The sequence below is a fragment of the Giraffa tippelskirchi genome, chromosome 1, assembly GCF_054371585.1.
Source record: "Giraffa tippelskirchi isolate mGirTip1 chromosome 1, T2T-mGirTip1v1.2.pri, whole genome shotgun sequence".
Taxonomy (NCBI): Eukaryota; Metazoa; Chordata; class Mammalia; order Artiodactyla; family Giraffidae; genus Giraffa; species Giraffa tippelskirchi.
Genome location: NC_137275.1, coordinates 106,647,248 through 106,674,954, shown reverse-complemented (window position 1 = coordinate 106,674,954; position 27,707 = coordinate 106,647,248). Strand labels below are relative to the sequence as shown.

At 45.8% G+C, this 27,707-nt stretch overlaps 2 long non-coding RNA genes across 2 annotated transcripts in view; both read left to right on the top strand.

Annotated features, from left to right (window-relative positions):
* Positions 1-20,499, top strand: part of LOC145506928 (uncharacterized) — a 31,547-nt gene extending 11,048 nt beyond the window's left edge. Inside the window, exon 2 of the long non-coding RNA XR_014054448.1 lies at positions 20,425-20,499. This is a non-coding gene — a long non-coding RNA (uncharacterized LOC145506928). The remainder of the gene's footprint in view (positions 1-20,424) is intronic.
* LOC145506833 (uncharacterized) lies at positions 9,490-15,196 on the top strand. The gene is made up of 2 exons (XR_014054371.1): positions 9,490-13,046; positions 14,163-15,196. It is a non-coding gene; the product is annotated as an uncharacterized LOC145506833 (long non-coding RNA).
* Positions 20,500-27,707: the final 7,208 nt, after the last annotated feature.

Sequence of the window (27,707 nt, the reverse complement as noted above, 5' to 3'; positions counted from 1 at the left end):
AGACAAATAAACAGCAGGACTTTTTCATCTTTAAATGTGAAGAAGACAATGTAACAGTCATGGAAATATGCAAAAAAGAGAAAGAAGACGATTGTTGGCTTCAAGGAGCTTTGAGTATCTCCAAGCGTTGGGGACGGGAGCGTAGATAGGGCTCTGATAACTAGCACTTCAGAGTCTAAGCAAAGCTCACAACAAGTGGCTGGTAGGTTACATCACTTCTATCCTTGGGTATGTGGGTTGCAATGCTATGGATTTTAAGTAACTGCCTCATAAACTCAATTGACCATTAAAGTCCAATTGACCAAAATATTAAAGCCTTTGGCAGGGCAGGGGGGAGGGGGGAGCCTTAATGACAACAGAGTGATTCAATTAAGTTTGGTAAATGCTCATCGGAGGTCTAGCACATGTCAAACACTGGGAAGATCTAGCATTGATGAGCCTCTTCCAGAAGCTACACACATAGTTTTCTGTAGTCTTCTCAGTAACTCTCTGTGAGAATATTTCATCCCCACTTTATAGATGTGAGCACTGGGGTTCAGCTGGAGAAGGAAATGGCACCCCACTCCAGTATCCTTGCCTGAAGGATCCATGGACAGTGGAGCCTGGCCGGCTACAGTATGTGGGATTGCAGAGAGTCTGACAGGAGTCAGTGACTAAACAACCGAGGTTGAGCAAAGCTCAGAGAAGCAATCCTAGAAGCTGGGGTTTGCACGTTCACCTGTTTCATTCTCAGGGAGGAGAGTGTATCATTCCGGTACTAGGTCCTAGGCTAGGAAAGGTGCAAGCTCTATTTCCTTCATTCCTCAAAGAACCAAATGATAAAGGTGGTGGCTATTTCTCTAATTTTAAAGCTGAGTCTCTGAAGGCACAGAAAGCTAAGTGACTTGGTTCAGATCCCGCCACGAGTGAACAGTGTAAGCCAGACATATGGTTGCATTGACATGATCCCGGAGGACCTGTTCTTTCTACCCTGGTCTCCTAGGCGTGGTAGCACCATCTCACTTTTTCATTTCTCTACTTGTCATGATTCTTTCTTGAATGTGCCCTGTCGTGTCTCTTTGTGACCCTATGGACTGTAGCCTGCCAGGCTCCTCTGTCTGTAGGGATTCTCCAGGCAAGAATATGGAAGTGGGTAGCCACTTCCTTCTCCAGGGGATCTTCCCAATCCAGGGATCAAACCCACATCTCCTGTGTCTCCTGTATTTATTGCAGGAGGACTCTTTATTGCTTTAGCTACTGGGGAAGCCCTTCTTGTTTAATTTTATTTATTTATACATATTTTGCTGAGTTGGTCTCTGTAGCTGCACTCGGGTTTACTCTAGCTAAGACAGCAGGGGCTACTCTCTGACTGTGGTGTGTGGGCCTCTTCTGTTGCCCAGCATGGGCTTTAGGGGGCATGGGCTTCAGCAGTTGCAGCTCCTGGGCTCTAGTGCTGTGCTGTGCTTAGTTGCCCAGTCGTGTGCGACTCTTTGTGATCCATGGACTGCAGCCCATCAGGCTCCTCTGCCCATGGGATTCTCCAGGCAAGAAGACTGGAGTGGGTTGCCATGCCCTCCTCCAGGGATCTTCCCAACCCAGGGATCGAACCCAGGTCTCCCACGTGGCAGGCGGATTCTTTAATGGCTGAGCCACCGGGGAAGCTCCAGAGCGCAGGCTCAATAGTCGCGGTTCACTGGCTTCGTTGCTCCGAAGCAAGTGGGATCTTCCCGACCAAGGGATCGAGCTGGAGTCTCCTTCACTGACAGGCGGATTCTTTACCGCTGAGCCACTGGGGAAGCCCTGTCATGATTCTCCACATTAAACCCTTGGGTGGTACCTCATTAATTATAAAGATCAGAGTGTAACTTTTTAAAATGTAAAACACACTTGTATTAGCTAAATTATCTAATTCCCTGAAGCAATCTAGAAAAATGTGCCTTGAAAAAAAAGAATGCCCTGGGGAGCGCGAAATGGAGGTCCTCCGCTGCTCCTAAAGCATCAGCCATGCTCGTCACCGGCAGATGAAGGGTTACAAGAAGCGTCGTGGTAAATACATGGCTTCACTTGGTTAATGTAGTTAACAAACTCGGGGTTTTTTCCCAAACTTACTTGACCAGGGAATCCTCTTCCCCACTAACGTATGTTAAAATCCTCAGGATCTAATATCTCACCTAAGACATCTAGGAATAAAGGAGATTGTCTAGTTAGCTTTTTAGAGACAAGATAGCTTGTAACATAGTTAGCCACCTTTTGCAAAGGTGAAGGGAGTCCAGGATTCTGCCTCTCTTTTGGGTACCTCCTTCTGTTGTGTTTTCCAAGACCCTGCCCTGAACCTCATTCACTATCTTTTCTCAAATATTCTCCCAGAGATCTTCAGTGACAGTGGCATGAAGTAACATGAAGGCACTGGGACTATGGTCCGTAGGGTCGCAAAGAGTCAGATGTGACTGAAGCAATTGAGCATGCACGCATCCACGAAACAGAAAGAGACTCGCAGGTTTAGAGAACAAATTCATGGTTGCTGGGGGAAGGGGTAGTCAGGGAAACTGGGGTGGGCATGTGCACACTGCTGTATTTAAAATGCATAAACAGCAAGGGCCTCCTGTACAGCACAGGGAACACTGCCCAATGTGATGTGACAGCCTGGATGGGAGGGGGTTTGAGGGAGAATCAGTTCAGTTCGTCACTCAGTCGTGTCCGACGCTTTTCGACCCCATGGACTGCAGCACACCAGGCGTCCCTGTCCATCACCATCTCCCAGTTTGCTCAAACTCATGTCTATCGAGTTGGTGGTGTCATCCAACCATCTCATCCTCTGTCGTCCCCTTCTCCTTCTGCCCTCAATCTTTCACAGCATCAGGGTCTTTTCCAATGAGTCAGCTCTTCACATCAGGTAGCAAAAATATTGGGAGTTTCAGCTTCAGCATCAATCCTTCCAATGAATTTTCAGGACTGATTTCCTTTAGGATGGACTGGTTGGATCTCCTTGCAGTCCAAGGGGCTCTCAAGAGTCTTCTCCAATGCCGCAGTTCAAAAGCGTCAATTCTTCAGCACTCAGCTTTCTTTACAGTCCAACTCTCCCATCCATACATGACCACTGGAAAAACCATAGCTTTGACTAAACGGACCTTTGTCAGCAAAGTAATGTCTCTGCTTTTTAATATGCTGTCTAGGTTGGTCATAACTTTTCTTCCAAGGAGTAAGCGTCTTTTAATTTCATGGCTGCAGTCACCATCTGCAGTGATTTTGGATCCCAAAATAATAAAATCTGTCACTGTTTCCATTGTTTCCCCATCTACTTGCCATGAAATGCTTACATGAAAATTTCCCTTGATGTCTCTAATTTTCTTGAACATATTTCTAGTCTTTCCCTGTCTTTTGTTTTCTTCTATTTCTTCACATTGATCACTGAGGAAGGCTTTCTTCCTTTCCTTCTTATCTCTCTTTGCTATTTTTTGGAACTCTGCAATCAGATGGGTGTATCTTTCCTTTTCTCCTTTGCCTTTAGCTTCTCTTCTTTCCCAGCTATTTGTAAGACCACCTCAGATAACCATTTTGCCTTTTTGCATTTCTTCTCCTTGGGAATGGTTTTGATCACTGCCTCTTGTACAATGTTATGAGCCTCCATTCACAGCTCTTCAGGTGCTCTATCTATCAGATCTAATGCCTTTATTTCTCACTTCCACTGTATAATTGTAAGGGATTTGATGTGGGTCATACCTGAATGGTCTGGTGGTTTTCCCTACTTTCTTCAATTTAAGCCTGAATTTGGCGATAAGGAGTTCATGATCTGAGCCACAGTCAGCTCCTGGTCTTGTTTTTGCTGACTGTATAGAGCGTCTCCATCTTCAGCTGCAAAGAATATGATCAGTCTGATTTCAGTGTTGACCATCTGGTAATGTCCATGTGTAGTGCTGTTGGAAGAGGGTGTTTTTCTGACCAGTGTGTTCTCTTGGCAAAACTCTGTTAGCCTTTGTCATGCTTCATTTTGTTCTCCAAGGCCACACTTGCCTGTTACTCCAGCTATCTCTTGACTTCCTACTTTTGCATTCCAGTTCCCTAGGATGAAAAGGATATCTTTCTTTTGGTGTTCGTTCTAGGAGGTCTTGTAGGTCTTCATAGAACCATTCAACTTCAGCTTCTTTACCATTACTGATCGGGGCATAGACTTGGATTACTGTGATATTGAATGGTTTGCCTTGGAAACAAACAGAGATCATTCTGTCATTTTTGAGATTGCATGCAAGTACTGCACTCCTGGACTCTTTTGTACACTATGAGGGCTACTCCATTTCTTCTAAGGAATTGCCCACAGTAGTGGATAAAATGGTTATCTGAATTAAATTCTCCCCTTCCAGTTCACTTTAGTTCAGTTCAGTTCAGTTCAGTCGCTCAGTCATGTCCGACTCTTTGAGACCTCATGACCTGCAGCACACCAGGCCTCCCTGTCCATCACCGACTCCCGGAGCCCACCCAAACCCATGTCCATTGAGTCGGTGATGCCATCCAACCATTTCATCCTCTGTCGTCCCCTTCTCCTCCTGCCCTCAGTCTTTCCCAGCATCAGGGTCTTTTCAAATGAGCCAGCTCTTCGCATCAGGTGGCCAAAGTGTTGGAGTTTCAGCTTCAGCATCAGTCCTTCCAATGAACACCCAGGACTGATCTCCTCCAGGATGGAGTGGTTGGATCTCCTTGCAGTCCAAGGGACTCTCAAGAGTCTTCTCCAACACCACAGTTCAAAAGCATCAATTCTTCGGCACTCAGCTTTCTTTATAATCCAACTCTCACATCTGTACATGACCACTGGCAAAACCATAGCCTTGACTAGATAGACCTTTGTTGACAAAGTAATGTCTGCTTTTTAATATGCTGTCTAGGTTGGTTGGTCATAACTTTCCTTCCAAGGAGTAAGCGTCTTTTAATTTCATGGCTACAGTCACCATCTGCAGTGATTTTGCCGTCCAGAAAATTAAAGTCAGCCACTGTTTCCACTGTTTCCCCATCTATATGCCATGAAGTGATGGCACCAGATGCCATGATCTTAGTTTTCTGAATGTTGAGCTTTAAGCCAACTTTTTCACTCTCCTCTTTCAGTTTCATCAAGAGGCTCTTTAGTTCTTCTTCACTTTCTGCCATAAGGGTGGTGTCATCTGCATATCTGAGGTTATTGATATTTCTCCAGGCAATCTTGATTCCAGCGTGTGCTTCCTCCAGCCCAGCATTTTTCATGATGTACTCTGCATAGAAGTTAAATAAGCAGGGTGACAATATACAGCCTTGATGTACTCCTTTTCCTATTTGGAACCAGTCTGTTGTTCCATGAACAAAGCTAGTGGAGGTGATGGAATTCCAGTAGAGCTATTTCAAATCCTCAAAGATGATGCTGTGAAAATGCTGCACTCAATATGCCAGCAAATCTGGAAAACTCAGCAGTGGCCACAGGACTGAAAAAGGTCAGTCTTCATTCCAATCCCAAAGAAAGGCAATGCCAAAGAATGCTCAAACTACTGCACGATTACACTCATCTCACATGATAGTAAAGTAATGCTCAAAATTCTCCAAGCCAGGCTTCAGCAATACATGAACCGTGAACTTCCAGATGTTCAAGCTGGTTTTAGAAAAGGCAGAGGAACCAGAGATCAAATTGGCAACATCTGCTGGATCATCAAAAAAGCCAGAGAGTTCCAGAAAAACATTTATCTCTGCTTTATTGACTATGCCAAAGCCTTTGACTGTGTGGATCACAATAAACTGTGGAAAATTCTGAAAGAGATGGAAATACCAGACCATCTGACCTGTCTCTTGAGAAACCTGTATGCAGGTCAGGAAGCAATAGTTAGAACTGGACGTGGAACAACAGACTGGTTCCAAATAGGAAAAGGAGTACATCAAGGCTGTATATTGTCACCCTGCTTATTTAACTTCTATGCAGAGTACATCATGAGAAACGCTGGGCTGGAGGAAGCACAAGCTGGAATCAAGATTTCCAGGAAAAGTATCAATAACCTCAGATGTGTGGATGACACCACCCTTATGGCAGGAAGTGAAGAACTAAAGAGCCTCTTGATGAAAGTGAAAGAGGAGAGTGAAAAAGTTGGCTTAAAGCTCAATGTTCAGAAAACTAAGATCACGGCATCTGGTCCCATCACTTCATGGGAGATAGATGGGGAAACAGTGGAAACATTGACAGACTTTATTTTTGGGGGCTTCAAAATCACTGCAGATGGTGATTGTAGCCATGAAATTAAAAGACGCTTACTCCTTGGAAGGAAGGTTATGACCAACCTAGATAGCATATTTAAAACAGAGACATTACTTTGCCAACAAAGGTCCGTCTAGTCAAGGCTATGGTTTTTCCAGTGGTCACGTATGGATGCGAGACTTGGACGGTGAAGAAAGCTGAGCACCGAAGAATTGATGCTTTTGAACTGTGGTGTTGGAGATGACTCTTGAGAATCCCTTGGACTGCAAGGAGATCCAACCAGTCCATCCTAAAGGAGATCATTCCTGGGTGTTCATTGGAAGGAGTGATGTTGAAGCTGAAACTCCAATACTTTGGCCACCTGATGAGAAGAGCTGGCTCATTTGAAAAGACCCTGATGCTGGAAAAGATCGAGGGCAGGAGGAGAAAGGGACGACAGAGGATGAGATGGTTGGATGGCATCACCAACTCGATGGACATGGGTTTGGGTAAACTCCGGGAGTTGGTGATGGACCAGGAGGCCTGGCGTGCTGCGATTCATGCGGTCACAAAGAGTTGGACACGACTGAGCGACTGAACTGAACTGAACTGTTGTTCCATGTCCAGTTCTAACTGTTGCTTCCTCACCTGCATACAGTTTTCTCAAGAGACAGGTCAGATGGTCTGGTATTTCCATCTCTTTCAGAATTTTCCACAGTTTATTGTGATCCACACAGTCAAAGGCTTTGGCATAGTCAATAAAGCAGAGGTAGATGTTTTTCTGGAACTCTCTTGCTTTTTCGATGATCCAGCGGATGTTGGCAATTTGATCTCTGGTTCCTCTGTCTTTTCTGAAACCAACTTGAACATCTGGAAGTTCACGGTTCACGTATTGCTGAAGCCTGGCTTGGAGAATCTTAAGCATTACTTTACTAGCCTGTGAGATGAGTGCAATTGTGCGGTAGTTTGAGCATTCTTTGGCATTGCCTGAACCCTCAATAAGCTATAATATATTTCAGTTGAATTTAGCAAATATATATATATATATATATATCTCATATCCATTCATGCTCAGTTGCTCAGTCATATCTGACTCTTTGCAACCCCATGGGCTGTAGCCTGTGAGACACACACACACATGCGCACACACGCACACACACACACACACACAGACACACACAGACACATACACACACACTTGCCCTCCTTGGGCATGCAGCTTGGGACTGCAGGCTCATTTCCCAGCCTGTAAACGGAGCTGCCCTCTCTGATGTCTGTCTCCAAGTCCATGTCCTACTTGACTCTTACCTTGGCCACATCCGGCCATGTCATGTGATGAGGCCTGTTACCTAGAGCCACTTTGAAATGAATATGTAAATGGTTGAGGCAAAGATTATGTGAGTGCTAAGTCACTTCAGTCTTGTCTGACTCTTTGCAACCCCGTGGACTGTAGCCCTCCAGGCCCCCTGTCCATGGGATTCTCCAGGCAAGAAGACTGGGATGGGTTGCCATTTTCTACCCCAGAAAATCTTCCTGACCCAGGGGGTCGAGTCCCTTGTGTCTCCTGCATTGGCAGCAGGCTCTTGACCACTAGCGCCACCTGGGAAGCCCCAAAGGGTGCTTAGTACCACGTTGTGGTTCAGCGTATGAGTCATATCCTACTCGTTGTGACCCTCTTGATTACAGCACGCCAGGCTCCTTTGTCCTCCACTGCCTCCCAGAGTTTGCTCAACTTCTTGTCCACTGAGTCGGTGATGCTGTCTAACCATCTCATTTTCTGCCGCCCCTTCTCCTTTTGCCTTCAGTCTTTCCCAGCATCAGCTCTTTGCATCAGGTGGCCAAAGTATTGGAGTTTCAGCTTCAGCATCAGTCCTTCCAATGAATATTCAGTGTTGATTTCCTTTAGGATCGACGGGCTTGCTCTCCTTGCAGTCAACAGGACCCTCAAAAGTCTTCTCCAGGACCATAATTTGAAAGCATCAGTTCTTCGGTGCTCAGCCTTCTTTATGGTTTAAGTCTCACATCTGTAGTCATCTACTGGAAAAAATCGTAGTTTTGACTATACAGATCTTTGTTGGCAAAGTGTTGTCTCTGCTTTTTAATAAGCCATCTAGTTTTAATATCATCAGTTTGAATGCCTCCAATGTCTACCAGTAGACCCAAACTACTCCGGACTTCCTTTTTGTCATGATAATTAGTGTAATCTGACTCAGATCTGTTTTTAATTTTTTCTTTAGAATTAAAGCAGAAAGATGGGGCCTATAGGTAACACTGCAAAATGCTGCATACTTTTGTTGTGAATTGAGAGCAACATAATGAAAACTGTTTAGTACATACTTGAACAGGTGTGTGGAACTGTGGAATGCACCTAAGGTGTGTTGAGCTAATTGTTCCTGATGGTTATTCATGAGATTGAGCCTTGTGTGAGGTGTTTGGTATTTCAGACCTTTTGGAAGGAATCTTCACCATCTAGTCAACATTGATTTGTGAGTATTGAGATACAGGGTATGGGTAGGGAGAGAGGGAGAATGTGGGTGGCACAAAAGACTCCCACATGGGAAGAGTGTTCAGTATGACTGAGCAATGCAGTGATCTTTAATACCAGATAACAGCCAAGGATTATCGCTCATTTTTGTTAAGCAAGAATACAGCATGAGAAGATACCGTTTTTAATTATTTCATTTCCTCCCAAGGATAGAATCAAGCGATGCAAATAAAAAAAAAAATCACTCAGGTGAGATGAAAATCTTTTAGTTTACACAAGGTAAGAAGATCCTGATGTCACTGTATCATATTGAGCCTTTTGTTCTGTATCTTTACAATATGCGTTTGAGCCTGACACGGCTCTTGCACGCGGACCTTCTCTGCTTCTGCCTGCGGTCTGGCTCTGCTATCTGTACGAGCCCCTGTGCCACACCAAAGGGTGAATCGCCTCCTTCTATTTGATAGCTGTGGTTAATAGGCTTTATTTTTAAGTTGAAGAAGTTAGCATACAAAAGAGATTTCAGAAATTTCTAACCACCTAATGAATGACACTGAAATCCCTGAAAGGTTATTGATGAAAAGATTGCAGCTGATTAGATATCTGGAGACAGAATTTTAACTGAACTTTATATACGTCTTTATTTGAAGATGTAAAGGGTGAATGCAACATTAGGATACAAGGAATTTTTATCTGGCAGAAAGTAATAAATAATAAATGTGAAAGAACTGAAGGGTGAATTTGCATTTATCAGGGTTATTCAGTGTAATGAGCCATTATTATCATTCTTACTATGAGAAGCTCACATTTCCAATTTTGGAATTTATGTGTTTTCAACAACTGAAATTGTTTTTCAGAATCCACCCAGCATAGGTATGCTATAATGAGGGGGCATTTGAAGACTTCCTATAGAAGCAAGCTGCTTCCTTTTTAAATATGATATTTACAAAACGTCACAAGCCTTCAACTAGAACTAAACTATTAACACACACATACACACTTTTAATAACATGTTTTTTTTCTTTTTTTGGCTTGTGGAGTTTAGTTCCCTAATCTTTTAGCTTTCCTGTTTTGAATATCTTGTGTTTGTTCACCACTTAATGAGAGGGCATCCTATGTACCAGAGATATAGAGACCTGTGATTTAGCACACACTTTTAGGCAGTTAATACCAAACGGGTCCATTACATGAGGAACACACACTCACTTAAGAAAATATGGACACCTGAAAAATTAGGAGGAGTGAATCATTAATTCCACTCCTTGCAGACAAGTTCTGCTGCGATGCTGATGGGCCTCCCCCGCCCCTGGTTCATCTGCACCAGTGCTTTCTCTTTGTATTTTATGTGAAACAGGATCACATTAGGCATCCTCTTTTATAGCCTTCCTTTCTTTAAAAGTGTATTTATTTTCAATTGGAGAAAAACTGCTTTACAGTGTTGCGATGGTTTCTGCCCTACATCAGCATGAATCGGCCTTATATAAGTATGCCTACGCCTCCTCCTTCTCGAACCCCCCCTCCCCGCCCCCGCCCCCCAGGCCGTCACAGAGCCCCGGGCGTGAGCTCCCTGCGTCCCACAGCGAGTTCCCACGGGCTCTCTCTTTTACTTTACATGCGATAATATGTGTGTTTCAACGCCAGTCTCTCAATTCGCCCCACCCGCTCCTTCCCCCACTGTGTCCGCAAGCATGTTCTCTCTGCGTCTGCACTGCTGCCCGCGTATATGCTCATCAGTACATCTTTCCAGATTCCATGTATATGCATTAATATACGATATTTGCTTTTCTCTTTCTGGCTGACTTCACTCTGCATAACAGGTATAGCCTTTTTTCCAAAATATTTTTTTGGATGGAGACCATTTTTTCAAGTCTTTGTTGAATTGGTTACAGTATTGCTCTTTTTCTATTTTGGTTGTTTGGCTGCGAGACACGTGGGCGCTTGGATCCCTGACAGGGGTTGAACCTGCGTCTCCTGCGTTGGAAGGCGAGTCTTAACCAGTGGACCATGAGGGAAGTCCCCAGCCTTTCTCTTTCTCCACTTAATACTGTTACCATTTCCCCAGACCAACGAATGTCCTTCTGCAGCATGATTCTGAACAAGTACTTGCTCACATATGGCTGTGCCATATTTTACTTCACCTAATGCCATGGTTGAGGAGGGGCATTCACAGCTCTGCTAACTAGCACTGTAACGATCACCCTGGTCAATACGTATTTGAAGCACATTTCTATTCCCATAGCATACGTTTCTAGCTGCGCCATTTCTAGATTAAAATGAACGAACGTTGTGAGAGGTTTAATGCAGATGAGTCATATGCCTGAATTGGTTGTCCCAACAGCTCCTTTGTCATTTGTTGTTTGACTTCATGCTCTCTGTCCCTGGGCAACACCGATCACTGCTGCAGAAGAACACTAAATTTGCTGCTTTAGGTTCACGTTTTCCACCAGAATGTAAGCCCCGTGAGGACAAGGAGTCTGCCTTGAACATGGCTGTATCTTCAGCACCTGGGACTGTGCTTGGGACAAAGAAAGAAGTCACTCCATACATTTCATTTCTAGAATGAAAGGAAGGAAGAAGGGAAAGATGAGCCAGGTGGGGGCGGGAGGACAAGAAGTTGGAAGTGAAGGGAGAAAGAATGGAAAGATGGAAAGATAGTTTGTAAATGAAGTGGGTGGATGGGGAGCCACCCTGGGGCTCAGCAGTAAAGAATCCGCCTGCCAGTGCAGGAGACAGGGTTCACTCCCCGGGTCAGAAAGATCCCCTGGAGAAGGAAACGGCTACCCACCCTAGTGTTCTTGCCTGGAGAATCCCATGGATAGGAGCCTGGCGGGTTCAGTCCACCGGGACGCAGAGTCGGACACAACTTAGTGACCGAAAAGCAACGCCACATGAAGAGGGAGTGATTCACGGCGAATTCTTGAGCTCTTTTCAATCTAGCATTTTCTAGCCCTGGAAATTGCAAGTAACAAAAATAGTATCTGCCTATGTCAGTGAAAGTGGCTTTCAGAAACAAGAAGGATTTGACATAAGAGAACGGGTCGAAATGTGTAGCTTAATGGCTGATGGCGCAAGCCCGAATGTGACACAGGTGGGGGAACCAGGTGAGGCTTTGCAGTGTCGATGACACAGCCGGTGATGAAACACTGGACCTCGGGGGCTTTCCTCCCCCGCGGAAGCATGGCTAGGGGGCGATGAAGAGTCCCGTGGGGAGATACGTGCGAAGAACATAACAACCGGTTGACAAGTATTTGCATTGATGCTGCAAACACAGATTGGGAAAGTGTTAAAGAAAATAAATGTCTTCCCCTCAGTGATGGCTGGAGAGGATTTGATGAGCAGGAGAAATACTGGTGCAGATAAAAAGGACCTACTGGTGGAAAGGCTGGAACTCCAGTTCTTAAACATATGTGTGTTTTCTGGGTTGAAGACCATTTAAATTAGAAAAAGAAAATTGTTTTCCTTATGTAACTTATTTCACAATCTTTCTTTCATTTCCTCACCTTTTTTTTTTTTTTAAGGGGAAAAAAAATCTTTTTTGGTGGAGAGAAAAGGATTTGGCCCCTTTGGGTGGATTTTGTGTTAATTCAAGGCTGTGTGCCAACTGTGGTAACTGGATGGACACGGGGGAAAATCTGATCCCTAGATTGGGAGCCCCCAGGAGGGTGCAGTGTGTATCAGTGGAAGTTAGTGCAGAATTGTCTGCTTGGCTGGTGCACCGTAAATATTAAATATTAATAAAACAAATTCCATTCTTTTCAACTTGGGAAGAGGGTGCTATGCCCAGGGACCTTTGTTTCAAATTCTCTAACTAAAATTAGGGTTCTAAAAAGTATTGTTCTTCTCTGAAATTATGGAAATTAAAATTCTCCCTGTTAGATTTATGTTGGATCTAGGAAATGCAAAGGTGATACTTCAGGAGAGGAAGTTAAGATTAGCAGGAAAAAAAATCAAACAGGGTATTTAAATACCATACTACAAGCGAATAATGTATTCAGTCTTGTAAGAAGACTTTTGAGATCTAAGGGAATAAGCAGAACTGAGCATAAAAAGGAATTTAAAGCAGGGAAGGCACTTCGGAGACTTCAGTGATTAAAGGGTACCATTCATAGGCATAGCGACATGAGGCAGATAGCTTATACTCTGTGCTAGCTCTTAGCTGAATTCATTCAATATTTCCCGTTTCTTTAAGAGGATGTAAGAAAGCCATTTACACTGAATTGAGCAAGAGACACTGGATTTCAAAATGAAGCTCTCAACGCTCCAGTTCTAGGAAGGGAGGCCTCTCTGTCAATGTGATACTTTATCTAACTTTGTTTTCTCACCTGCATCTAAATTCTGGAACCCTCCAGGGAGACGTTTCAGGTTTCTGCGAGGGGCTGTTCACGCTGCAAGACGTTCATTAAAGTGAGTTATGGCTCCAGGACGTTTCATGATGCTCTGGTCATTTTTTTTTTTTTTTTTTTAGTATTTATTTGTTTATTTTGGACTGCCTCGGGTCTTCGCTGCTGCACCAGGACTTTCTCTGGTTGGGGTTTGTGGGTTCCTTGTTGTGGTCACGTCTCCTGTTGCCGAGCACAGGCTCTAGGCACACAGGCTTAATTCTGCCACCGCACGTGGGATCACGCCGAACCAGGGATCGAACCCGTGTCCTCTGCATTGGCAGGAGGATTCTTAACCACTGGGCTAGCAGGAAAGGCGGGGAAAGGTAGGGAGAGGGAGGCAGAGTATGCAAAGTGGCCAAGGCACTTCATTTCCCGTTTTTGAGTTAGGTTGACCTCAGCTTAAACATCAGCTCTATTTTTTGCGGGTCACCTCTAGTTCTAGGGAAGTTCTGAAACTCTCTGGGCTTTATTCCTCACCAGAGAACAATATTTGTGCATTACAGATTGAGTTCCGAATGGAAAGTAACTCTGTATGCAATGACCTTTAAAGAACTTGACACATTATAAACATTTAGGAAGTGGTAGTTTAAAACCAAAATAACAGTCATAAAATAGAGGCTGCTTAATTATCAGTTACATGATTTGGCATTTTAAAAAGTGTAACTTTTCATTTTTGTTTTTACCTTTAACAGAGAGGTAGACAATAGTAGAAAGAATCCTGTATTAAAGTTACAAGGCTGGGTTTATCAGGTAACCTTAGGCAAGTGTTTACACTATCCAGGACTTAGTGTTCTGGTATTAGTTTCTTGTTGCTGCTTTAATAAATGGCCACAAACTTAGTGTCTGAAAACAGCAATCATTTATTGTCTGACAGTTCTGTAGTTCAGAAGTCTGACACCGGTCTCAGGCAAAAATCAAGAGGAGAATCACTTTCTTAGCTTTTCCAGCTTCTAGAATCAGCCCACATTCCTGTCTCTTGGTTCTTTTTCTATCTTCAAAGCCAGCAACTGCTGGTTGAGTCTTTTTTAAATATATAAAGTCCTACTGTGTTTAATTGTAGTACTGTTACATTTTTGGTTTTCATTTTAAATCTTTTTAACATATCTATTTATTTATTTGGCTTTATTTATTTTGGCAGAGTCTTATTGCGACCCTCAGGATCTTCATTGTGGAATGAGGGACCTTTAAGTCATGGCACGTGAACTCAGTTGCAACACGTGGGATCGAGTTTCCTGGACCCAGGTTCTCTGCATTGGGAGGAGTCTTAGCCACTGGACCTCCAGGGAAGTCCCCGGTTGAATTTTTTTCCATCACTTTCCTCTGACCTCCTCTTCTGCCTTCCTTTTCCACGTTTAAGAGCCTTGGGCTGCCGTCTATGGGGTCAGAGTTGGACGTGACTGAAGCAACTTCGCAGCAGCAGCAGCAGTGATTACATTAGGCCCAGCTGGATAATCTGGGGGTCGTCTCTCTGTCTCCAGGTCCAACTGGTTTGCAATCTAAATTCTGTCTGCAGTGCTGTCCCTTGTCATGTAAGGTTCATACGTTCTGGGAATTAGGACATGGATATTGTGGGGTGACTATTATTCTACCTGCTACGTTTACATCTGTTACATGGAAATAATCGCTTATATAGTAGAATTTATTTTAAATGAAAACATATAAGTTTCCATTCATTTGCTAATCTTATTTAAGAAAGGACTTTCTCTTTGAGTATTTGAGTTCTGTATCTTTCTTATGTCAACTGTACCCTTAACACGTACTGATATTTCTCAGTTACTTTTTAATTAAGAGGAAATTAGGAAATTGTGAAGCAATGTATATAGACTATTTTAAGATATTTTAACCATTTTTTCATTTTATGTGATTTTTTTCACTCAAGCCTAGTTGAATTCCCTTTCCAGTTTCCAAATATTTCAACTCAATTTTCATTGAAAAATTATTTTTCACTAATATTCACCACTTTATGTAACATCTATATGCTTTCAACAACAGGAACAAATAGCATAAGCAGTTATAACTGATCTTGGTTAGTGCAGAATTTACCCATTGGAAGCACAGGTGTGTGGCAAACAAGAGACCCAGGGACTAGTAAGCATGCGTCATGATGCTTTACTGGAGCAGTGGAGATTGTCAGATTCGTTAAGTGGAGATTGATTAAAAGACCGTCAGTTATGATAATGGAAGCTAATGTTATTGAAGGCTTATTGTACATCACGCTCCCCCGTGATGTGTTCTGTTGCTATTGTTGGCTAATCACTAAGTCATGTCCAACTTCTTTTGCGACCCCGCGGACTGTAGCCTGCCAGGCTCCTCTGTCCATGGGATTCTCCAGGCAAGAATACTGGAGTGGGTTGGCATTTCCTCCTCCAGCAGGCCACGTTTTGTCAGAACATTCCGTCATGACCCGTCCATCTCGGGTGGCCCTGCATGGCGTGGCTCATCACTTCATTGAGTTACGCAAACCCCTTCACCAGGGCAAGGCCGTGGCCCATGAAGGGAGCTCTGAAGACAGAGACAAAAAGAGACGAGGCAAGCGGAGACAGCAGGGAAACAGGAAATGCTTACCCTCAAGGGCTTTCCTGCTCTTCGAAAGCAGCATCTTTAGATCGTTGGAGCTACTTGGTCTTTGTCCAAGGCTGTGCTGGCTCCTCCCTCTCTCACATGCAGCACACTTCTCTCTCCTCTCACAGCAGAATTTAGGCTCCAGGAGCAGGGGCATCGTCTCCCAGTGCTTCAGCACCCATTTCCAGAAGAGCATGTGGTTTTTGGTAAGCATTTATACATCTGTTTGAATGAATGAAAAAAAAAAAAATGAACATATAAATTCCTGCATGAAGATTGAGTGGGGAGGAGCAGCCTTGACAGAGGAGGGTAAAGAATGGTGACATTTTACCAAACAAAAGTGAGAGGAGTGACCCGCGAGGTGGGGGCTTCTCTTTGGTTCCATCCCGTGATTTTCAAGGTATGTATCAAGATTTGTCAACTTGTAAAAAGTGGACATTTCTCTTCAACTTAAAGGGGACTGTCTATTTCCTGGTGTAGCATGGCTGAAATCTCTCGAAGTAGAAGGGACAGAGTTCATATCCCCTCACAGTAATTTTCTGGCTGTGGGATTTGGGGCAAGTCACCTAAACCTGTCTGTGTAATGAGGTTGGTAATGTTTTTGTCTCCTATTGTGAAATCAGAAAGTTAAGTCTCCTTTTTCAGGAGGGAAATGTGAAATAGATCTCTATTTCTATCTTCCCCCATCTGCATTCTCTATCTCTTCCTGCCCGGCCTTGATGAAAGGAGTCATACATTAGGCGAGGGATTTGGCAAAGAAAAGAAACAACACTATGGACCTAAAAATACCTTCTTATTCAGGTGCTATGATGTGCAACATTTTCTTTATAAACAAGACAAAGAAGGACACATAATATTTAAAACTCATGAATGAAATATGGGGCAGTGATTCCACGTAAAATTAGATTTGCTAATGATCGATTCTTTTCTGTAAGTAAGATAATCTGCCCATGTTTTCTCAGAGTCAATGGAAAGAAGACAAATCTTTCCAGAACCATGAAACTCTTAGACTGTACAAACTTTCTTAACTTTAGGACACCAACCTTCATCCCCAAGACTGTGTTAACTCTAGAGTAACAATTTTAGAGAAAATGTGTCATAAAACTATGCTATAGGCAAAGTGTTCCTAATGTTTGTCTTAACATTTATATTAGCTGTAAGTAGACTTACAAGTTCTTCCTCCCTACAATTCCCCCTTTAAAATGTATATATATTTATTTATTTCGGCTGTGCTGGGTCTTCCCTGCCGCTGGGGCTCCTCTCTGGCTGCAGAGGGCAGGGTGGGCTCCTTATTGCGATGGCTGCTCGAGGGGGTGTGGCTCCATAGTTGCAGCACGTGGGATCTTCCCGGACCAGGGATCCAACCTGTGTCTCCTGCATTGATTGACAAGCAGATTCTTCACAACTGAGCCACCAGGAAAGCACCTCCCAGCCCCCACCTTTTAAAAAATCTACAGTGAAGGAGAAAGTTTGTGTTTTTAAAGTGACTTTAATGTGTCATTAGAAACCCAACAATTGTCAGAGCCTTTTTGTCTACACTGCCTTACAGGCTTGTTGTGAAAATCAAATTAAATAATGGCTTCCAAAGCTCTTTTAAATCTATAACCTGCAAATATATCTGAGGCGTTGGGTGATGTTGTGCTGAGCTTGGACGAGCACTCACTAACATCCGAGGTCTTCTGAATAAACCAAAGCACTTTACACCCTCATCTCATGGTCTCCTTATAGCAGCCATTAGACTAAGCCTTTTAAACGCCCTTACTACTAGGGAGATGATGACCTAAACTCCTACTTCATGAGAAATTCAAAATAACCTAAGTAATGCATGCATGAATGAATGTCCTACAAAATTTCTGTTTTCCCCACAATTATTATTTAGATTTTTAGTTTTGTAAAATATCCATTTCTTATTCCCCATCTCCCACATGAATGCTTCTGACTTTGCTGGTGCCTCAACCAGGTACTTAATTTGCCTCCTGGGGACTCCAGCCATGGATTTATGTGGTCTTCCAGACAGTGTAAATTAAGTAGTAAAATCCATCCTCAACTAAACAACTTAATCCAACATTTTTTTATTTCCAAAAGAGTTTGGGCATCTTCTAAGATTGATCTTTTTCTGGTCCCAAGTTTGGCTAAGTGAACCATTAGAGAAAGAGACAGATGAAACCACGTAACGGATTAAGACGTGCCTCGGGCATCGACAGGCGGCCCTTTAGGTCCCATCCGCCGCCTCGGTTTCTGAGGGGCCCTGCGGCAGAGTGCGGTGTGCACTTTTCTCCTCTCCTCTCCTGAAGACCGTGTCTTTCCTGTTTGGAGACCTGATGTCAGGACCCCCAACCAAGGGTGGCCGGAATGCTCGCGCAGGTCTGGCTGACGGTGGGGACCTTGTGCCCAGACCTCACCTAGGGACACGCTTCCTGGATGTATTTGACTTGCCTTCCCCTACGCCTGCCCTCAGGTGGGGCCCTGCACGTGGCCCGTGTCTACAGCCCTGCCTGCCAGTGAGCAGGATGCCGGGCTGGAGGATTATTTCAGGCAGACTCAGGGAGAAGCGCCAACGTGTCTGTGGGTCATAAAGAACCAGTAAGGGCCTTGTTTCTGAAGCACAGGTGCAGCTTGCCTTCTCAAGCCTCATCTTGAATTTTTTCAGCACCTGCTCTGAAAAGCAATTGATGTTTCTCTCAAGTCTGAGCTTGATGTATGGGGAAACGTGTGTTCCCCTTTCTATGAAAAGAGGATGCTGGACTTCTTCCTGCGAGGTCTCCTCCAGCTCTGACACCTGTGAAATTCACATTCCCAGTAAATCCCTCCCTCTTTTCTCCTCGGTTTCTGGGAAAGACGTGTTCACTGCTCACTGGTTCCAAACTGTAGTCAGGGGCGTCTTTTAAGACATAGGTTTGTTGTTGTTTAATCACTGTGTCTCACTCTTTCGCGACCCCATGAACTGTAGCCCGCCAGCCTCCTCTGTCCATGGGATTCTCCAGGCAAGAATACTAGAGTGAGTTGCCATTTCCTCCAGGGGATCTTCCCGACCCAGGGATCAAACCCAGGTCTCCTGCGTTGACAGGGGGATTCTTTACCACTGAGCCACCTGGGAAGCCCAGGAGATAGCTTAAAGGATGTTATTTCCAAGCTCCCTTGATCCCAGTGGCTGTCCAATATTGTTACTGATCGCGGTTGTTGGCCTCCATAATCAACAGAAATTGACCAGAGGCCAGACAAGAAATTCAGGTAAGGCTTTATCGGGGCTCCTCCTACAGCAGGGGGAGGAGAAGAAACAGCAGGCTTCCTCGTTTGCTCCCTGAGGCGACGGGCGAACTTATTCCTTACACGGGGCCGGGGGTGGGGGGGTGTCCGGGATGGAGGGCAGGGTGGCTTAGAAGGTGTGTGTGCAGGGGGCATGCACAGAACCCTGCTTTTGCCCCAGGCTCCTCAGAATGGCAGTTGGGTTTTTTTGGTCTCTTTGTATCTTTTGTCCAAAATTTGGCCCAACTTTGCTTGCAGGCAGTTGTTTTTAGTCCCAGCCCGTTTCTTTGCATTTCCTTGCTGGAGGAGCAGTATGTCCCAGGTGCAAGCATTGGAGGACTGCAGCAAAGGGTCTCACTGCGGTGGACAGAGGAGCCGGCGTGTCCTCCGTGTGCGTGGCTGGGCGTGGTCCCGCTCCCCTGGGACCTCAGCTCTGCTCCACCTCCCCAGGCTCAGCGGCCTTCTTGCCCCTTAAGAAGCTGACCTGTTCTGGCAAGAGCATCGGGCTCGTTTCCCTCTCGACGCCGACCACACTTCTGACTCTTCCCCTGGCCAGATCCTTCTTTGTTCAAGGGCCACCTCCAATATCGCCTGCAGAGGGAGCTGAGGGAACCCCAGGGGGCATTCTCTCCCACCAGCCCCTTCTCCTTTCATCATGACCGTTGAGGGAAGCCGAGACTTATCTTGTTTATTTGCTGTCCATTTTCCCTACAAGAAGGTGTAGTGATGGATGGATGTCTTGTCTCATCTGTTGTTGCGTTCCTCACAGGTGGAAGAGAGTACAGTGGGGATTCGATAATTTGTGTGAAATGAATATATAGCAACAAAACCACATGGCAGCTTATACTTGCTACCTCTCAAGTGCTATTCTAGGTGTTTTTATGTCGACTAGTTGAACTTTGATATTAGCTTAATGACATGGATGCAATTATTACCCCCACTTACAGCTTAGGAAATTGAGAAACAGAGGGAATGAATAACTTGCCAAATATGTTGATGATGTGAGCAAATAAACTCAGACTCTGTGCTTGCTGGGTGGAGCTTAAAAGATCACCAACCAACATCTTTGAAGAATGTGGTCTGAAACTTGGAGTTTCAACTGTGTCGTTACTGTCTCCACTAAAGTGAGAAAGTTTACCATTCCTTTGTCAGGTAGTTAGCCAAGCTTATTTAGGAAGTAAGCATTTTTAACAACTTGATTTAATTTTAATTGAAGGATAACTGCTTTGCAGTATTGGTTTCATTTCTGCCACGCACCAGCATGAACCAGCCATAGGTGTCCATGTGTCCCTCGTCTTGAGCCACTCAGGTTGTCACAGAGCCCGCTGCAGTCCCCCAGGTCACACTGCAAATTCTCACCGGCTGTCTGTGCTACATGCCGTGAGTGTGCTTCCGTCTCTCTCCGCCTCACCCCTCCTTCCTGCCCCTGTCCGTGATCTGTCCGCTACGCCGAGTGAGCATTTAGAAGAGTTCTCTGCATCTCTCGCTGCTGGAGGATCAGAGCAGGGGTTGTATGAGGAAGTAGCCCCGGGTCATCTGGTAAAGTACCTAAGGCTTCAGGGACTGAAAGAGTTTTTCTTTTCATTTTTCAGATCACACCCTTAAACCCTGAACAATTAAGAAAATCCCCTCAACATGTTCAGATTAATAAAGCAAATATTTTACAAGCTGATTTTCTTTCTTGAGTATTAGAATGAGCGATTCAGAGCAACATGAACCTACTGGCTTTATTGAAATATTAAAACGCATGAATAATTTATATGGAGGGACTCACAGAAGAGATGAAATCTTCAGAACATTACACGTATAAATTATATACACTGTGTGGCTCAAGAAGTTTAATGTGTCCGAAAATGTCCAAGTCACCCTCCCATGCTCAGCCCTGCTCCTTTGAGGGGAGGAAGGCTGCAATGAAGACGGAAAAGGGAACTCTGAATCCCAGACCTGCAGTCTTCTAGAGAACAGAACCGACTATTGTCCTCAAATCAGCAGACATGTGAAAACAGGCAAATGGCTGCAAGGCCGTGATAAAAACGCTCGAGCTGGGTTAGGTCCCCCCACCCCGTGCGGTTCCTGTGCAGCAGTGAACGTTGTGATGCCTCGAATCCCTTCTTTAATGCTGCCTTCCCCTCTAGACTGGAAGATGGATGGGGGACACGGCCTGGCTCCCCGGTTCGGTTCCAGGAGCCAGGGCTGCGTGACTTGGGACTCCTCACTCAACCTCTCTGCGCCCCAGCTTCCCGTCGGTAAACCGGAGACAGTAAAGTGGCGCAAGGAACAGTCTTAGCAGGATGCAGACTTCTGAGTCAAACTGGAGGTTTTAGCTGCTGTTACTTTGTTTCTTTATTTCAGCTGCTCTGGGTCTCCCTGTGCAGCTTCTCTGGCGGCTGTGAGCAGGGCTTCTCCTGGCTGTGGCTTCCCTTCTTCTGGAGCATGGGCTCCAGGGCCTGTGGGCTTCAGAGGTGGCCGCGCGTGGACGCGGGCGTCGTGGCTCCGGCTCGGAGTGCAGCCTCAGGAGCTGTGCTGCTCAGGCGTAGCTGCTCTGTGGCGTGTGGCATCTTCCCAGACCAAGGATCGAACCTGTGCCCCCTGCAGTGGCGGGCGGATGCTTTACCGCTGGACCACCGGGAAGCCCAGGTGTTACTATTTTCAGTAGAATGTAGGTTACTCAGCAGAAGGGACTCTATATGTTCTGTCTGCTGATGATTCCCTGGTGCCTAGAACAAGGCTTTAGACATAACTGGCACCTCGCTAATAATTCTTGAACAAATTAATTACTAAATTAATATTTTAGATCCTTAACAATTAGATTTTAAGGTTGGGTGGCGGGATGGTAAACAGTGCACACAGGCGCGCGCACACACACCCCTTTATTTCCGTGATTCTCAGCATAAACTTTTGATTATGGAGGACAGCCAAATAGCCTTGCAGCCGCAAGTGGGATCCAGCTGCTCACCACTGGAAGCCATCAAAGAGGCCCAGGCTGGTGGAAAGGAAAGTTTGATTTATTTTGGATGCCAGCAACTGGGGTGGGGGGCGGACACCTGTCTGAAGGTCGACACACACCCCCTCGCCCCTCCACCGCTGACAATTAGTGGGCAAGATCTTTTATAGACGGAGGGAGGGAAGCGGCTACACGCAGAAACAGCAGTCAGCTCTGACGATCATCTTGAAATTAGGCATTGGCGGTGTGCCCAGCGTCGTCTTGACTGTTTCAGGTCTGGTTAGCCTGCAGTTTCAGGGCTGCTTTGTTCCCATTCCCTTGAGGCCACTTCTCGGAACCGTGCCACTTACGTCTTGGTACAGTCTCCTCATCATGCAGTTACCTCCTTCCACCTGGTGTTTAGCGTCTAAGACAGTTCACGGGGTAGGGCTCAGAATCCCATCTACAGCCACGGAGAAGGCGCCAAAGGGCCTTGCTTAATGACTGTTATTATTTGGTCTCCTTGACTGTTCGCCTTTGTTTCTCTATTTTCTAACTTCTCTGATTGAACTTACTCTTCGGCTCGTTTTTCCACAGAGGAAAGGCAGGCTGAGGACAGGGTGGGACGAGGTCCTGCTGTGTATCAGCACGATGCCCCGGGCAGGAAGTCTGGGAAAGCGGATCCTTTGCCTTCCGCGCTCAGCTGTCTTTGAATTCCACCTCGGGCCAGTTCCCCAGGGGTTCTCCCCCCGCTCTGAATCAAAGCCGGAGCTTGCTTTCATTTTGCAAAGGGGCAGCGCGACTTATCATCACCAGCATTGCAACAGGGAAGTAAATAGCCCCTCACCTTAAATGCCAATTTATTGTTCCCACTCTGTCACACCTGATTAAAATACAGAGTTCGCCTCCAAGGCTGAAATTAGCTTTTCATTCTGACTGACTGCCATCGAGGTCTGAAAAATAGCAGCTCATTTGTTTCAATCTTTACCACACCCGTTTGGAAGAGGTTTACATTATGGCCAATTAGGACTTAATTGTTACCCCTAACTCACACATTTGCTGGCTGTTAACACAGTAAAAGCCATCATTCTCTTTTTACTATCCTGACTTCCTCAACCCCTGAGACACAGAGTGGAGAAATTTCTGTTCCTTAAGATGGGCTTGGTGGAGAAGGTAATAGTCCTTTCGATTCTTAGCTCCAGGAAGTGGCTGAAGGCAGGCGTTAACTGTCCAGTTTAACGGAAGGTGGTTAAGCTGAGTCTGGTATCATCTTCACCTCCCTAATCTTCATTTCCCGACATTCTCCCGACAAACACCTGATTTGGTTTTGGAGAGGTTCTCTGAGGCTTAGATGGCTGCACTAGTCTCCGAGCAGAGCCTCCAGCTCCTACCATTGGCCCCTACGGCATATTCGCAACATTTCGGTGCGGATTGATCTTCTCCCAATGTATCAGATGTGATTCGTCCATCGCAAAGTCTGCATCGCCGTCCCGTCTCCCTCAGGGTAAAGGATGGTCTCTGCAGGGCCTCCCGGGACCCTGCCTCCACGCCGCCCCACAAGACATCACCTTCCTCTTTCTTCACACATGCTGGAGATTTTATATATTTATTGGTATGTGGTCTGTTTCCCCCTCAAAAATGTAAATTCCAGGAAGGCATGTTTAGGTTTATTTATGTAGCCCAACGTTATCATTTCTGGCTTCCTTTCTGTTAATGCTGTTGACTTTAAAAAATAGTTGCAACTGAAAAGATGAGAGTTATGTTTTATTTGGTGGAAATGTTTAGAACTTCGAGCCCAGGAGACAGCATCTCAAGGTACTCTGAAAGAACTGCCCTGAGGAGATGGCCCGGGGCGGGGATGGGGGGCAGGGGGTGGGGGGGGTGCGGTCGGCGGTGGGGCGTCAGGTTATATAGAAGTTTGCAACAAACTCCGGGTAGTCTGAGCATCAAAGGTATTTTAGTGAATTAAAACCGGATATCTCAAGGAACATAGTGCTTTTCTGTATATGAGAAGATGCCCGAGTCTGGGTTCACCGCAGCATCCCTTTCACATGCCTGCATCTGTCTGGAGCCAGTAGCCGATCCTTTTCCTCAGGGCTGACTAGAGGGCGTGGCTGCAGCCTGGTGGCCACCCGCTCACAGGCGTTGTTCTCCTCCCTGGGGGCCCGGGATGTTCTCCTCCCTGGGGGCCCGGGATCGCTGGTGACTGGGTGTCCTTGTTTATGGCACAGCAGGGAATATTCCATTTCTCAAGGCCACACCTGCTGCAGTCTCCAGGTACCAGCCAGGTCCCCTCGGACCCCCTGCTGCCTCCAGACTTCCCAGCTCTCCCCCTCCTCGAGATGCTTCAGTGGCAAAATAGCCTGTCCTTTCTTAGCATCATCTCACAGTCTCTGTGTCCCTCAGTGTCTGTCCTAATGCACTGACCCACTCTAAGGTATGAGACGACTGTCAAGCTAAAAAGTTTTTCTTCTATCCAAAAGCATATCTGATTGATGGAGTTTTAGACAATGTGTCACAGTTTTACGTTTAGGGCAGATGCTTGAGAAAGACGCATTGATGAACTGGTCAGAGAGATAGTTTCTCAGGAGGGGATTGCTTATCCCCCCAGGAGGGCCAGGGACCAGAAGATGCCCCACAAGTGCCAGGGTCCAGAGACACATTTCTTTTGGCTGGCCCTGTGTTTGAAAGAAAGAAGAGCCAGTGCTGAAAAAATGAGATTTTGTAGAGGTCCTGAAGAACTGGACCGCCTGGGGAATGTTCTCCTGGCCCCGCCGTCTCAGCCTGAGGGTCCTCTTCTGCTCCCTTTGGAGCAGGCCTGGCTTCTGTGTCCACATGGTCCCCACTGTGACCTCTCTGCTCGTTCATACGGACCCGTGGTCATGTGAGTGACCAGCAGTCTTCACATCTCAGTTTACTGTGTCCCGGGCTTGGTTTGTGGGGGCCGGACCTCGCTTCTCAGGCTGGGGCTGGCGTGAGTGGGTGTTCACGTCCCTTCGGTGTGCATCACTGGCTTGTCTCTCAGCAAGCCTGGTGAGGCTTCATTTTCTTCCCGTTCTGATGCTCTTGAAACCACTTGCTCTGGGGCATTTTTATTTTTTAACTTCTTATCTTATACCGGAGTATAACTGATTAACAATGTTGTCATAGTTTCAGGTGGAGGGCACAGGGACTCAGCCATACATATACATATTCATGAACAGTTGCATTTACATATACATGTACATGTATCCATTCTCCCCCAAACTCCCCTCTCATCTAGGCTGGCTCTGCAGCATTTAATAAAAAAGTATTTAAAACTTATTTTAAATAATAAAAATAACTATTGCCTAGGTCCACCCCCAGAACACCTGAGTAGAAACCCTTGGGATGTGGGGCTCCGTCTTGATAATTCTTTAAGCTCAGACAACACTACACATGCTCCAGGGTTGAGACTCATTATGGAAACACTCTGTTGATTCCTGTTGCAGGGTAGGGGGTAGAGTGTCTTTCAGTTAGGGTGGCCTGGGGTGGACTTGGCCGAAGGTCAAAGCCTAAGGTGGCTCCTGTGACCACGAAGGAGTGTATTCAACCTTCATACCGTCCAGGTGTGACCCTGGGACCCTGTAACTGACTTAAATTTCCTCTGGCTTGCTTTGGTCTTTGTTGGAACAATAAAAGAATATGAAACACAAGGAGCAAGAGAGAAAATTGATGAGCATGGCTATTTCCTGACCAGAAGACACTCTCGTTTGTCAAAGGGGGTCCTCAGAGAGCGTACTTTGGGGCATCGCTGTTTTTGCATTTGATTCTGGACGGGGTTTGAAAGGCTTTGTTTAGAGTTCAATCTTGCTGTCACTCACCCAAGTTTACCCGTCATCGAACACTGTGGTTCTCTTTCTGCTCTCTGAGCTGAAATTAATAGCATCCTCCAAAAAGCATGCTGGACTGTCAGATGTGTGCCTGAAAATGTGGTTAGAGATGCGTCTGCTCTGCCTCGGGACCGGGAGAGGAATGGCCAACCTTCAGGGACCTGAGAGGTCGTGGGGACGCCCCCGTTGTGTGCCCACCTGGCCTTCCGTCTCAGGCAGGTGGTTTATTGCAGGCGAATTTCAGAAAGCTCTCCTCCTGGGGTTGTTGTCATTGCTTTGAAGTGCTTCAGCTTGCTCTGGGGCCACGGAGTAGACTTTCAAATACTTTTATGTGAACAGATGTTCCCCGTGGACCACAACTCACAGGAAAGCCTGCTTACAGACCGAGCGTGGAGCGCGATTGATGGGGCGGGTGGAGAGAAGTTACCTCTGTTTAATTAGTCGTGGGCGGTGACTGACAGCAGGGGCGGCTGCGGATGCCGCTGGGCTGCTGAATTTCAGACTGCTCTATGGTCGGGCATCATTCTCGTCTCCCAAACTTTTGTCAAGATCGTTGCACCAAGAGCACTTGCTGGAAAGCCTTTTCTGGAGAAAAAAGGCAGATAACATATTCTGTCAGGCAGTAAGGCAGCCACTTAGAGACAGCACTTTGATTATATTCTTTGAAAGAAAGGAAGAATTGGGTTTTAACCACTCTTCCAAATCTCTCACCTAAAGGGTGGAATTGTAAAAGAACTCTGTGTCACCCTTGTTATTGTTGCATATTCGGACAATGCTAAATTAAAGATAGGGTTATTATTTTTTTAAAAGTTTAATAAAAATAATTTTAAAAAAGAGCTCGTTAGTTTCGTTAGAAGCTGCACTCTGTGGTTTGTTGGCGCAGAGAGCAGCCCCTGGGCACGTTTATCTGATTTGGCTGAAGGCGTTCTCACCACGGTTTAGCCAACAGAGTCCCTGTACCTACTCTTCCTTTTGGTTTCTTCTTGTTTTTAAATTCTCTATTGAATTTGTTACAAGATTGCTTCTGTTTGATGTTTTTGGGTTTTTGGCCTCAGAGCATGTGGGGTCCCAGCTCCTTGACCAGGGGTCGAACCCGCACCCCACACACACTTCACTTCCCCCTCAACGTTTGAACAGTTCAGAGTACTCCTCTCGGCAGATGATGTATCTACAATCTAAACCTAGAAAACGCATCATCATGCAAGAAGGCGCTGTCCCCATGCCCACGTTCACACCGGGCTTGGCAAGGGTCAGAAAACAGTTACTGCGGATGAATCAGGGACTCAATCATGTTTCAGGAAATGGTTATCAAATCTGAGGACTCATTGCAAAGAGTCTTGTTAAAAAAGCCAGTGGAAGGACACTACCTCCTAGGATTCTGCACTTTTAATAGTCACCCCAGTGATCTGGATCCAGGGAAATCGAAGGTCATGCTTCAATAGGTTTGGATTGAGCAGAACTTGCTGGAATAGTGTAAACCAAACACCTAAGAATTATTCACACATTGTGACTCAAGAGTGGCATGAAAACAGTCTGGCGGAGTTTTACAGCTTAATCCATAGGTTTGAAAGGGAAAGTGTTAGTCGCTCAGTCCTGTTGACTCTTTGCGACCCGTGGGCTGTAGCTCCCCAGGCTCCTCCTCCGTCCATGGGATTCTCCAGGCAAGAACACTGGAATGGGTTGCCATGTCCTCCTCCAGGGGATCTTCCCAACCCAGGGATTGAGCTCAGATCTCCCGCATTGCAGGCGGATTCTTTACTGACTGAGCCACCTTGGAAGCCCAGATTCACAGGTTTGGGGAAGCCATTTTCTGATACAAATGAGGGAGTCTGACGGTCTCAGTGGCTCCTTTTTCTTGTGCCGAACTTCCGAGACTTGCTGGGCCCTCTTAGGCAGCGTGTCTGCCCTCTCCAGGAAGCGTCACTCCAGCCCCTCGCTCCCTTAGATCATGGTTCTTCACTTACTGAAAAGAAAACACCTCCTCAAAAGTGGTCATTTTGCCTTAGAACTTGGGCCAGGGTCTCCTTCCTTCATCGGGCAATGATGCTGGGTGGACCTCTGCCCATCAAGGGATAGCGCATGTGTCTGAGATCATTTTAGC